Source organism: Triticum urartu, chromosome 1 (assembly GCF_003073215.2).
Source record: "Triticum urartu cultivar G1812 chromosome 1, Tu2.1, whole genome shotgun sequence".
NCBI lineage: Eukaryota > Viridiplantae > Streptophyta > Magnoliopsida > Poales > Poaceae > Triticum > Triticum urartu.
The window spans coordinates 194,825,779-194,840,826 of NC_053022.1; positions in this window are offsets into that span (position 1 = coordinate 194,825,779).

Below are 15,048 nucleotides of genomic sequence, written 5' to 3' on the forward strand. Positions count from 1 at the left end.
AACACTTTTGCCCTTGTTTTGGACTCTAACTTGCATGATTCGAATGGAACTAACCCGGACTGACACTGTTCTCAGCAGAATTGCCATGGTGTTATTTTTGTGCAGAAATAAAAGTTCTCGGAATGACCTGAAAATCAATGGAGAATTATTTTGGAATATATAAAAAATACTGGAAGAAAGATCCACTTCAGGGGGCACACACCCTGTCCACGAGGGTGGGGGCGCGCCCTACCCCCTGGGCGCGCCCCCTCCCTCGTGGCCCCCCTGACGCTCCACCGACCTCAACCTTGACTCCATATATTCACTTTCAGGGAGAGAAAATCAGGGAGAAGGATTCATCGCGTTTTACGATACGGAGCCGCCGCCAAGCCCTAAACTCTCTCGGGAGGGCTGATCTGGAGTCTGTTCGAGGCTCCGGAGAGGGGAATCCGTCGCCATCGTCATCATCAACCTTCCTCCATCACCAATTTCCTGATGCTCACCGCCGTGCGTGAGTAATTCTGTCGTAGGCTTGTTGGATGGTGATGGGTTGGATGAGATTTATCATGTAATCGAGTTAGTTTTGTTAGGGTTTGATCCCTAGTATCCACTATGTTCTGAGATTGATGTTGCTATGACTTTACTATGCTTAATGCTTGTCACTAGGGCCCGAGTGCCATGATTTCAGATCTGAACCTATTAAGTTTTCATCAATATATGAGAGTTCTTGATCCTATCTTGCAAGTCTATAGGCACCTATTATGTGTTATGATCCGTTAACCCTGAAGTGACAATAATCGGGATACTTACCGGTGATGACCGTAGTTTGAGGAGTTCATGTATTCACTATGTGTTAATGCTTTGGTCCGGTACTCTATTAAAAGGAGGCCTCAATATCCGTTAGTTTCCAATAGGACCCTGCTGCCACGAGAGGGTAGGACAAAATATGTCATGCAAGTTCTTTTCCATAAGCACGTATGACTATATTCGGAATACATGCCTACATTACATTGATGAACTAGAGCTAGTTCTGTGTCACCCTAGGTTATGACTGTTACATGATCAATCGCATCCGGCATAATTCTCCATCACCGATCCAATGCCTACGAGCTTTCCGTATATTGTTCTTCGCTTATTTACTTTTCCGTTGCTACTATTACAATCACTACAAAACCCAAAAATATTACTTTTGCTACCGTTACCTCTACTATCATATTACTTTGCTACTAAATACCTTGCTGCAGATATTAAGTTTCTAGGTGTGGTTGAATTGACAACTCAGCTGCTAATACTTGAGAATATTCTTTGACTCCCCTTGTGTTGAATCAATACATTTGGGTTGAATACTCTACCCTCGAAAACTGTTGCGATCCCCTATACTTGTGGGTTATCAGAGTCTTTCATCGAGGAAAAAATCATAAGCAAGCTCACGGGATGAAACTCCGCCGCCATGAGGCGGAACCTTGACGGAACCAATCTAGGCTCCGGCGGAGCTGTTCTGCCCGGGAAACTTCCCTCCGGGAGGGGGAAATCATCACCATCGTCATCACCAACGATCCTCTCATCGGGAGGGGATCAATCTCCATCAACATCTTCACCAGCACCATCTCATCTCAAACCCTAGTTCATCTCTTGTATCCAATCTTGGTATCCAAATGTCAGATTGGTACCTGTGGGTTGCTAGTAGTGTTGATTACTCCTTGTAGTTGATGCTAGTTGGTTTACTTGGTGGAAGGTCATATGTTCAGATCCATTATGTATATTAATACCCCTCTGATTATGAACATGAATATGCTTTGTGAGTAGTTATGTTTGTTCCTGAGGACATGGGAGAAGTCTTGCTATAAGTAGTCATGTGAATTTGGTATTCGTTTGATATTTTGATGAGATGTATGTTGTCTTTCCTCTAGTGGTGTCATGTGAACGTCGAATACATGACACTTCACCATTGATTGGGCCTAGAGGAGGGCATTGGGAAGTAATAAGTAGATGATGGGTTGCTAGAGTGACAGAAGCTTAAACCCTAGTTTATGCGTTGCTTCGTAAGGGGCTGATTTGGATCCATATGTCTCATGCTATGTTTAGGTTTACCTTAATACTTCTGTTGTAGTTGCGGATCCTTGCAATAGGGGTTAATCATAAGTGGGATGCTTGTCCAAGTAAGGACAGTACCCAAGCACCGGTGTACCCACATATTAAATTATCAAAGTACCGAACGCGAATCATATGAGCATGATGAAAACTAGCTTGACGATAATTCCCATGTGTCCTCGGGAGCGCTTTCCTTCATTTAAGAGTTTGCCAGGCTTGTCCTTTGCTACAAAAAGGATTGGGCCATCTTGCTGCACCCTATTTACTTTCATTACTTGTTGCTCGTTATAATTTATTTTATCACACAACTATCTGTTACTGATAATTTCAGTGCTTGCAGAGAAAACCTTGCTGGAAACTGCTTATCATTTCCTTCTGCTCCTCATTGGGTTGGACACTCTTACTTATCTAAAAGGCTACGATAGATCACCTACACTTGTGGGTCATCAAGACTCTTTTCTGGCGCCGTTGCCGGGGAGTGAAGCGCCTTTGGTAGGTGGAATTTGGTAAGGAAAAATTTATATAGTGTGCTGAAATTTACTGTCACTTGTTACTATGGAACATAATACTTTGAGCGGCTTGTTCAGGGTATCTTCGCCCCGACCAGTAGAGCAAAGAGTTGCTCCTCAACCTACTGAACCTACTGAAAATGTTTACTTTGAAATCCCTTCGGGTATGATAGAGAAACTGCTAGCTAATCCTTTCACAGGTGATGGAACATTACATCCCGATTTGCACCTAATCTATGTGGATGAAGTTTGTGGATTATTTAAGCTTGCAGGTATGCCCGGGGATGTTATCAAGAAGAAGGTCTTCCCTTTATCTTTGAAGGGAGAGGCATTGACATGGTTTAGGCTATGTGATGATATGGGATCATGGAACTATAAACGATTGAAATTGGAATTTCATCAGAAGTTTTATCCTATGCATCTTGTTCATCGTGATCGTAATTATATATATAATTTTTGGCCTCGCGAAGGAGAAAGCATCGCTCAAGCTTGGGGGAGTCTTAAGTTAATGTTATATTCATGCCCCAATCATGAGCTCTCAAGAGAAATGATTATTCAAAAATTTTATGCTCGGCTTTCTCTTAGTAATCGCTCCATGCTCGATACTTCTTGTACTAGTTCTTTTATGATGAAGACTATTGAATTCAAATGGGATTTATTGGAGAGAATTAAACGCAACTTTGAAGATTGGGACCTCGACGAAGGTAAGGAGTCAGGTACAACACCTAAGTTTGATTGTGTTAAATCTTTTATGGATACCGATGCTTTTCGTGAATTTAGCACTGAATATGGACTTGACTCTGAGATAGTAGCTTCTTTCTGTGAAACCTTTGCTACTCATGTTGATCTCCCTAAGGAGAAGTTGTTTAAACATAATCCTCCCATTGAAGTAAAAGTAGTTGCACCTATTAAAGTTGAAGAAAAGACTATCACTTATAATTATCCTGTTGTTCCTACTGCATATATTGAGAAACCACCTTTCCCTGTTAAAATAAAGGATCATGCTAAAGCTTCAACTGTGGTTAACATAATCAATATTAAGACACCCAAACCCCCCGAGCAAATTAAAGTTGAACCTAGTGTTGCTATGGTTAAGGATCTCTTGGCCGATAATATTGATGGGCATGTTATTTACTTCTGCAATGAATCTGCTAGAATTTCTAGACCCGATACTAAAAATAAACATAGACCTGTTGTAGGCATGCATGTTATTTCTGTTAGAATAGGAGATCATTTCTATCATGGTTTACGTGATATGGGTGCTAGTGCAAGTGCAATACCTCATTCCTTATACAAAGAAATTATGCATGATATTGCACCTGCTGAGATAGAAGAGATAGATGTTACAATTAAGCTTGCCAATAGAGATACTATTTCACTAGTTGGGATTGTTAGAGATGTTGAAGTCTTGTGTGGGAAAGTTAAATATCCTGCTGATTTTCTTGTTCTTGGTTCCACACAAGATGACTTTTGTCCCATTATATTTGGTAGGCCCTTCTTGAATACTGTTAATGCTAAGATAGACTGCAATAAGGATATTGTTTCTGTGGGTTTAGGGGATATGTCTCATGAGTTTAATTTTGCTAAATTTCGTAGACAACCCCATGATAAAGAATTCCCTAGTAAAGATGAAATTACTGGTCTTGCTTCTATTGCCATGCCTCCTACTGATCCTTTAGAACAATATTTGCTAGACCATGAAAATCATATGTTTATGAACGAAAGAAGGAAAATAGATGAAGTATTCTTTAAATAGGGACCTATTTTGAAACACAACTTGCCTTTTGAAATTCTAGGGGATCCTCCTCCACCCAAGGGTGATCCCGTGTTTGAGCTTAAACCTTTACCTGATACTCTCAAATATGCTTATCTTGATGAGAAAGAGATATATCCTATTATTATTAGTGTTAACCTTTCAGAGCATGAGGAAAAGAAATTATTGAAAACTCTGAAGAAGCACCGTGCTGCTATTGGATATACTCTTGATGATTTTAAGGGCATTAGTCCCACTTTATGCCAGCACAAAATAAAATTGGAGAAGGATGCTAAACTAGTTGTTGATCACCAACGACGGTTAAATCCTAAGATGAAAGAAGTGGTAAGAAAAGAAACACTAAAGCTTCTGGAGGCAGGTATAATTTATCCCGTTGCTGATAGTTAGTGGGTAAGTCCTGTCCATTGTGTCCCTAAGAAGGGATGCATTACTGTTGTTCCTAATGATAAAGATGAATTGATCCCACAAAGAATTGTTACAGGTTATAGAATGGTAATTTATTTATGCAAATTAAATAAATCTACTAAAAGGATCATTACTTGTTACCTTTTATTGATCAAATGCTAGAAAGATTATCCAAACATACACATTTTTGCTTCCTAGATGGTTATTCTGGTTTCTCTCAAATACCTGTGTCAAAAGAGGATCAAGAAAAGACAACTTTTACTTGCCCTTTCGGTACCTTTGCTTATAGATGTATGCCTTTTGGTTTATGTAATGCACCTTCTACCTTTCAAAGATGTATGGCTGGTATATTCTCTGACTTTTTTGAAAAGATTGTTGAGGTATTCATGGATGATTTCTCTGTTTATGGGACTTCTTTCGATGATTGCTTAAGAAATCTTGATCGAGTTTTGCAGAGATGTGAACAAACCAATCTTGTTTTGAATTGGGATAAGTGCCACTTTATGGTTAATGAAGGTATTGTCTTGGGGCATAAAATTTCTGAAAGAGGTGTTGAGGTTGATAAAGCTAAAGTTGATGCTATTGAAAAGATGCCGTGCCCTAAGGACATTAAAGGTATAAGAACTTTCCTTGGTCATGCCGATTTTTATAGGAGGTTCATTAAGGACTTCTCTAAAATTTCTCGGCCTCTGAGTAATCTCTTACAAAAAGATGTTCCTTTTGTTTTTGATGATGACTATTTAGAAGCATTTGAAATACTTAAGAAATCTTTGATTTCTGCACCAATTGTTCAACCTCCTGATTGGAATTTACCATTTGAAATCATGTGTGATGCTAGTGATTATGTTGTACGTGTTGTTCTAGGACAAAGGGTTGATAAGAAACTAAATGTTATTCAATATAGTAGTAAAACTCTAGACAGTGCCCAGAGAAATTATGCCACTACTGAAAAAGAATTTTTAGCAGTTGTATTTGCTTGTGATAAGTTCAGACTTTATATTGTTGATTCTAAAGTAACTGTTCACACCGATCATGCTGCTATTAAATATCTTATGGAAAAGAAAGATGCTAAACCTAGACTTATTAGATAGGTCCTCTTGCTACAAGAATTTGATTTGCATATTATTGGTAGAAAGGGAGCTGTGAACCCCGTTGCAGACAACTTGTCTAGGCTAGAGAATATTCTTGATGACCCACTACCTAGTTTCACATATGAGCAAAAGAAAAAGTTCTTCTATGATTTAAGACATTACTTCTGGGATGACCCACATCTTTACAAAGAAGGAGTAGCTGGTGTTATTAGACGTTGTGTACTTGAGCATGAACAGGAACAGATCCTACATAAGTGTCACTCCGAGGCTTATGGAGGACACCATGTTGGAGATAGAACTGCACACAAGGTATTGCAATTCGGTTTTTGTTGGCCTACTCTCTTCAAGGATGCCCGTAAGTTTGTTTTGTCCTATGATCAATGTCAAAGAATTGGTAATATTAGTAGATGTCGGGAAATGCCAATGAATTATTCACTTGTTATTGAACCATTTGATGTTTGGGGCTTTGATTATATGGTACTATTTCCTTCCTCTAATGGACACACACATATTTTAGTAGCTGTTGATTACGTTACTAAGTGGGTAGAAGCTATTCCAACTAGTAGTGCTGATCATAACACCTCTATTAAGATGCTTAAAGAAGTTATTTTTCCGAGGTTTGGAGTCCCTAGATACTTAATGACTGATGGTGGTTCACATTTTATTCATGGTGCCTTTCGTAAAATGCTTGCTAAGTGTGATGTTAATCATAGAATTGCATCTCCTTATCACCCACAGTCTAGTGGCCAAGTAGAATTAAGTAATAGAGAGCTTAAATTATTTTTGCAAAAGACTGTTAATAGATCTAGAAAGAATTGGTCCAAGAAACTTGATGATGCATTATGGGCTTATAGAACTACATACAAAAATCCTATGGGTATGTCTCCGTATAAAATGGTTTATGGTAAAGCATGTCATTTACCTCTCGAACTAGAACATAAGGCATATTGGGCCATTAAAGAGATCAATTATGATTTCAAACTTGCCGGTGAAAAGAGGATTTTTGACATTAGCTCACTTGATGAATGGAGAACCCAGGCCTGTGAAAATGCCAAGCTGGTTAAAGAAAAAGTTGAAAGATGGCATGATAAAAGGATACAAAAACGTGAGTTCAATGTAGGTGATTATCTATTGTTATACAACTCTCGTTTGAGATTTTTTGCAAGCAAACTCCTCTCTAAATTGGAAGGTCCTTACGTCATCGAGGAGGTCTATCGTTCCGGTGCCATAAAAATCAACAACTTCAAAGGCACAAATCCGAGGGCGGTAAACGGTCAAAGAATCAAACACTATCTCAGGTAATCCCATAAATGTTGAAACTAATGTTATTGAAACCGTAACCCCGGAGGAATACATAAGGGACACTTTCCGGAATGTTTCAGACCTCAAAAAGGAATATGTACGTGGTACGGTTAGTAAACCGACTCCAAAACAGTTCTAATGGCAATTTTTCTCCGTTTTGGGATATTTAAGAAAATAGGAAAATAAGAAGCAGTCCGGAAAGGACACGAGGCTTCCACGAGGGTGGAGGGCGCGCCCTACCCCCCTGGGCATGCCCCCCTGCCTCGTGGGCATCTCGTGTGCCCTCCGGACTCTGTTTTCTTGCACGATAGTTCTTTTGGTCGGTAAAAAATCATTATATAATCTCCTGAAGGTTTTGACCACTGTATCACGCAAATATCTCCTGTTCTTGTTTCGAGCTGTTTCTGCTGCAGATTCGGAGCAAGATGTCTTCTCAAGAGTCAGTCGGGGAGAGTCGGGTGTCTCATCCGACACCAGGACCAAGAGCAAATAGTGATGCTGACCACTTTGGGCCATCAACGGAAGAAGAGATGGAGGCTGACTTGAAAAGGATATATGCCTTGGAAGAGGATCAAGAAGTTACTTCTCGTTTCCGATCTGGATTCACGATGGGGGAACTACAGAGCTCAGTCATTCCAAACTCGGCCATCCCTTCCAATGTCAGATTTCTTGAAAATATGAAAAAGTGTGTTACTTGTTCTCCCGCAACTATGCAACATCCATGGGTGAAAGGAGCTTTAGCCGTCACGGGCAAGCTCTGAAAAGAAATAATGGGCCTCAAGCAGCAAGTCAATAAGCTTGAAGAAGAGAATCATATCTTGAGGGGCATCATCGCCAAGAATATCACATCACCACCTACGAAGAGGGAGACATAAACACATGGGTATGGGCACTCCCCTTGGCAACTTCCATGCTTGGGGGAGTGTCCCCGTATCATATCACCATCACTTTTATCTTTACCATTTTTCTTAGTTCGATCCTTTGGGTAATATCTTGATCTAGTAGAATAAAGTTTTAGTATGATCTATTTGTGAGTTTTGCTTTATGATCCTTCTATGTAATCGAGTCCATGAGTTATATAATAAAGATTAGTGTTGAGTCAAGGGCTTGATTATCTTACTATGATCTTGAGGGAATAAATAAAAGAAAAATAAATAAAAAGAAATAAAGAGATCATAAGGATCTTATGGAGAGTAATGACTTCACATATAAAAGTATGATGAATAAAAGTTGTTGAAAGTTGACAAACATAGTTTTGGTCATCGTTGCAATTAATAGGAAGTAATAAAGAAATATAGGTTTTCACATATAAATATACTATCTTGGACATCTTTTATGATTGTGAGCACACACTAAAATATGACATGCTAAAGAGTTGACGTTGGACAAGGAAGACAACACAATGGGTTATGTTTTCATACATCTGAGATAAATTATATTGCCATGGATCGTCCAACATGTTGAGCTTGCCTTTCCCTCTCATGCTAGCCAATTTCTTTGCACCAAGTAGAGATACTACTTGTGCTTCCAAATATCCCTAAACCCGTTTTGCCATGAGAGTCCACCATACCTGCCTATGGATTGAGTAAGATCCTTCAAGTAAGTTGTCATCGGTGCACACAATAGAAATTGCTCTCTAAATATGTATGATCTATTAATGTGGAGAAAATAAGCTTTATACGATCTTGTGATGTGCAAGAAATAAAAGCGACAGACTGCATAATAAAGGTCCATATCACAAGTGGCAATATAAAGTGACGTTCTTTTGCATTAAGATTTTGTCCATCCAACCATAAAAGTGCATGACAACCTCTACTTCCCTCTGCGAAGGGCCTATCTTTTACTTTTATCTTCTACCTTATATAAGAGTCATGGTGATCTTTACCCTTCCTTTTTACATTTTATCCTTTGGCAAGCACAATGTGTTGGAGAGATCCAGATACATATAGCTAATTGGATGTGAGTTTTCATGAACTATTATTGTTGACATTACCCTTGAGGAAAAAAGTTGGGAGGCAAACTATAAGCCCCTATCTTTCTCCATGTCCGGCTAAAACTACATAACCATACATATCGCGTGAGTGTTAGCAATTGTGGAAGACTAAATGATAGTTGAGTATGTGGACTTGCTGAAAAACTCTTATTGACTCTTTCCGATGTTATGATAAATTGCAATTGCTTCAATGACTGAGATTGTAGTTTGTTAGTTTTCAATGAAGTTTATGATTCATACTTGAAATTGTGATTGAATTGTTGCTTTAGCATAAGAGATCATATGAAAATATATATATATATATGTTCTTGTTCTAAGAATGATCATGATGCCCTCATGTTCGTATTTTATTTTATCGACACCTCTATCTCTAAACATGTGGACATATTTTTTGATTTCGGCTTTCGCTTGAGGACAAGCGAGGTCTAAGCTTGGGGGAGTTGATATGTCCATTTTGCATCATGTTTTTATATTGATAATTATCGCATTATGGGCTGTTATTACACATTATGTCACAATACTTATGCCTATTCTCTCTTATTTTACAAGGTTCACATGAAGAGGGGGAATGCCGGCAGCTGGAATTCTGGGCTGAAAAAGGAGCAAATATTAGAGACCTATTCTACACATCTCCAAAAGTCCTGAAACTTCAAGGGAGCACGTTTTAGAATATATAAAAAATATTAGGAGAAGAAGTACCAGAGGGGGGCCACCCACTGTCCACAAGGGTGGGGGGCGCACCCTATCCCCTAGGCGCGCCCCCCTACCTCGTGGGCCCCCTAGTGGCCCTCCGATGCCCATCTTTGGCTATATGGAGTCTTTTGTCAAGGAAAAAATCATAAGCAAGCTCACGGGACAAAACTCCGCCGCCACGAGGCGGAACCTTGGCAGAACCAATCTAGGGCTCCGGTGGAGCTGTTCTGCCGGGGAAACTTCCCTCCGGGAGGGGGAAATCATCACCAACGATCCTCTCATCGGGAGGGGGCCAATCTCCATCAACATCTTCACCAGCACCATCTCATCTCAAACACTAGTTCATCTCTTGTATCCAATCTTTGTATCCAAACCTCAGGTTGGTACCTGTGGGTTACTAGTACTGTTGATTACTCCTTGTAGTTGATGCTAGTTGGTTTACTTGGTGGAAGATCATATCTTCAGATCCATTATGCATATTAATACCCCTCTGATTATGAACATAAATATTCTTTGTGAGTAGTTATGTTTGTTCCTGAGGACATGGGAGAAGTCTTGCTATAAGTAGTCATGTGAATTTGGTATTCGTTCGATATTTTGATGAGATGTATGTTGTCTTTCCTCTAGTGGTGTCATGTGAACGTCGACTACATGACACTTCACCATTGTTTGGGCCTAGAGGAGGGCATTGGGAAGTAATAAGTAGATGATGGGTTGCTAGAGTGACAGAAGCTTAAACCCTAGTTTATGTGTTGCTTCGTAAGGGGCTGATTTGGATCCATATGTCTCATGCTATGGTTAGGTTTACCTTAATACTTCTATTGTAGTTGCGGATCCTTTCAATAGGGGTTAATCACAAGTGGGATGCTTGTCCAAGTAAGGAAAGTACCCAAGCACCAGTCCACCCACATATCAAATTATCAAAGTACTGAACGAGAATCATATGAGTGTGATGAAAACTAGCTTGACGATAATTCCCATGTGTCCTCGGGAGCGCTTTCCTTCATATAAGAGTTTGTCCAGGCTTGTCCTTTGGTACAAAAAGGATTGGGCCATCTTGCTGCACCCTATTTACTTTCATTACTTGTTGCTCGTTATAATTTATCTTATCACACAATTATCTGTTACCGATAATTTCAATGCTTGCAGAGAAAATCTTGCTGGAAACCGCTTATCATTTTCCTTGTGCTCCTCGTTGGGTTGGACAATCTTACTTATCAAAAAGGCTACGATAGATCCCCTACACTTGTGGGTCATCACCACGCCGGAGCACGATCAACCTGACCACGAAGGTCTGTTTCTTGCAGGCAAATGAAGAACAAGCAAGAAACTAAGATTGCAATCTCGATATTGTGAATATAAGAGGAAACCTTTATTGATCAAGGTGGCGTTTTGTGATGTCTTTGTCTCGTCCTTGAACACAAACGAAGTACGCGAAGTTGCAGCCTTGGCGAACTTTAATATAAACAAAACCCAAAGTCTAAATGATGCCCTAAGGGCTATATATATGGAGGAGGGAGGGGGGAATTTCGTGGCCCTTGGAAGAGGGGTCCGAAACCAACCCTAACTCTTGTTTCCCCACACACATGGACTCTAAAAACAGCCTATAATCAAGTATTTCAAAATGACATGGGCCTAGCCCAAAAATAAGGTGACGCATCACCTAGAATAGCCTCTTGACGAAATTTATGAAGTGGCATCTTGTATATTTCGTCCAAGGCTTCCTGCACTCATTATGGTGGCTTCAAAGTCCTGGAATCATCATTTGTAACTCGGTTCTTGTTCCCCTTCCGCATGCCATCATCTCCATGCTTGAACTTGCTCCAAGGTTCATCTTTCTTGTCCAAGCTAGGCCCTTCATTTGTAAGCAAAACAAATGTATCCAATTTAGGTAGCATCATATTCTCATGAACATTAGAATCATTACCTAGAAACGAAAGTACCTGATGATTCAATTGGCGTGCGCGAGCTCTAGTAATTGGTCCAGTATGTATAGCAGCAGGGGCTATGGGTGTAACAATGGTATTATGTCCTCATCATCCTCCCCTTCTTGAAATGAAGTCGTCCTCGATGAAAGCTCATCTTGCTCACCCAAATAATGCTTCAAATCTGCAATGTTAAAAGTGGGACAAACCCCAAAATCTGAAGGCAGCTCAAGTTTATATGCATTATCATTTATTTTCTCTAACACCTTAAAAGGACCATCAGCACGTGGCATGAGCTTTGATTTGCGCAAATTAGGAAATCTATCCTTACGCAAATGTAACCAAACAAGATCTCCAGGTGCAAACACAACATGTTTTCTACCCTTATGTCCCACAAGTTTATATTTAGCATTCATATGCTCAATGTTTTCCTTAGTTAACACATGCATTTCTAAAATCAATTCAGCACGTTTTTTAGCATCAAAATTAACCTTCTCCGAAGATGGAAGAGGCAACAAATCAATAGGTGCACGAGGTAGGAAACCATACACAATTTCAAAAGGGCACATCTTAGTAGTAGAATGCAATGAACGATTATAAGCAAATTCAATATGAGACAAGTATTCTTCCCAAATTTTCTTGTTATTCTTCAAAACATCCCTAAGCATAGTAGACAATGTTCTATTGACTACTTCAGTTTGTCCATCAGTTTGGGGGTGACAAGTAGTACTAAAAAGCAGTTTAGTCCCAAACTTAGCCCATAAACATCTACAAAAGTTGCTAAGAAATTTAGTATCACGATCTGAAACAGTAGTATTTGGCACACCATGCAAGCGAATAATTTCACGAAAGAACAAATCAGCAACATTAACAGCATCATCGCTTTTATGACATGGTATAAAGTGTGCCATTTTCGAAAATCTATCCACGACAACAAATATGCTATCTCTCCCCTTCTTTGTTTGAGGTAAACCTAAAACAAAGTCCATAGATATATCCTCCCAAGGAACACTAGGTACATGCAAAGGCATATATAAACCATGAGGATTGAGTCGTGACTTAGCTTTTTGACATGTAGTGCAGCGAGCAACAAAACGCTCAACATCTCGTCTCATCTTTGGCCAAAAGAAATGTGTAGCAAGTATATCCTCTGTCTTCTTGATTCCAAAGTGTCCCATTAATCCTCCTCCATGCGCCTCCTGCAACAACAAAAGATGAACAGAGCTAGCTGGAATGCATAGCTTCTTAGTACGAAACACAAATCCATCGTTAAGAACGAACTTGTTCCAAGTTCTCCCTTCCTTACAATTCTGCAATACATCTTTAAATTCAGCATCATGCACATATTGATCTTTGATGGTCTCCAAACCAAATATTTTAAAGTCAAGTTGTGAAAGCATAGTATAACGACGAGACAAAGCATCAGCAATAATATTTTTCTTTACCCTTCTTGTGTTTAATGACATAAGGGAAAGTCTCAATGAATTCAACCCATTTAGCATGTCTACGGTTCAGTTTTGCTTGACTTTTAATGTGTTTCAAAGATTCATGATCAGAATTTATAACAAATTCCTTGGGCCATAAATAATGTTGCCATGTTTCTAAGGTTCGAACAAGAGCATATAATTCTTTATCATAAGTAGAGTAGTTCAGACTAGGCCCACTCAAATTTTTCAGAAAATTATGCAACAGGTTTGCCATCTTGTAATAACACACCTCCTAATCCAATTCCACTAGCATCACATTCAAGCTCAAAAGTCTTATTAAAATCAGGAAGTTGGAGTAAGGAGCATGTGTCAACTTATATTTCAATACCGTGAAGGCTTCTTCCTTTGCGGTACCCCAAACAAAAGGCACATCCTTCTTTGTAAGCTCGTTGAGAGGTGCAGCAATGGTGTTGAAATCTCTCACAAAACGCCTATAGAATCCAGCGAGGCCAAGAAAACTCCTCACTTGTGTGACCGTTTTGGGCTGCGGCCAACTCTCAATAGCTTCAATATTGGCTTTATCAACTTCAATTCCCTATGGAATAACAACATAGCCAAGAAAAAGATACTCAATCGATGCAAAAGGTGCACTTCCCAAGGTTACCAAACAAACATGCATCCCGTAGAGCAATAAAAATAGCACATAAATGTTCCAAATGTTCTTCCAAAGATTTGCTATAAAGCAGTATATCATCAAAATAGACTACTACAAATCGTCCAGTGAAAGCACGTAAAACTTCGTTCATTAGTCTCATGACAGTACTAGGTGCATTAGTTAACCTAAAAGGCATGACTAACCACTCATATAATCCAAACTTAGTTTTAAATGTTGTTTTCCATTCATCTCCCAATTTCATACGAATTTGATGGTATCCACTAAGCAAATCAACTTTGGAGAATATTGTAGAGCCACTCAATTCATCCAGCATATCATCTAGCCTAGGAATAGGATGAAGATAACAAATAGTAATATTATAAATGCCTCTACAATCAACACACATATGGGACGTACCATCCTTTTTAGGCACTAGTATAATAGGTGCAACACAAGGACTAAGAGATTCGCATATATAACCTTTGTCAAGCAGCTCATGTACTTGACGCATAATCTCCTTCATCTCCTCTGGATTGGTATGGTATGGTGAACGGTTGGGTAGCGATGCACCAGGAATTAAGTCAATTTGATGCTCAATCCCTCTAATAGGTGGTAATCCCGGTGGCACGTCTTGTGGAAAGACGTCAACGAACTCCTGCAAAATGTGAGTGACAGCAGGGGGCAAAGAGGAAGGCATGTACTCGAATGAAAATAATGCCTCTTTTCACACAAAAGCATAGCAAACAGATTTGCTGAAATCTAGCTCATTAATATCAGATTTTGTGGCAAGTAAACCTGCACTTTTCAATTTAATTTCAGAAACAACACTAGATGGTTTATTATTAGGTTTCATTTGTTGCTCAAATTCTTTTGCCACAATATGATTTTCACTCTTATTTTTCGCCTGTTTTGCTTTATTAGCTCTATCATCTTTCAAAATGGAATCAGGAGTCATAGGAAGCAAAGTAATATGGCTATCCTTATGAACAAGAGTATACTGATTATTTCTACCATGGTGTACAGAATTTTTATCAAATTTCCATGGTCTACCAAGTAATAAGGAACATGCTTGCATGGGTACCACATCACAGTCCACATAATCAGCATATGTAGAGATACTAAAATGCACATGAACAGCATGTGTTACCTTAACCTTGCCGCTGTTGTTGAACCATTGGATATAGTAAGGATGTGGATGTGGTCT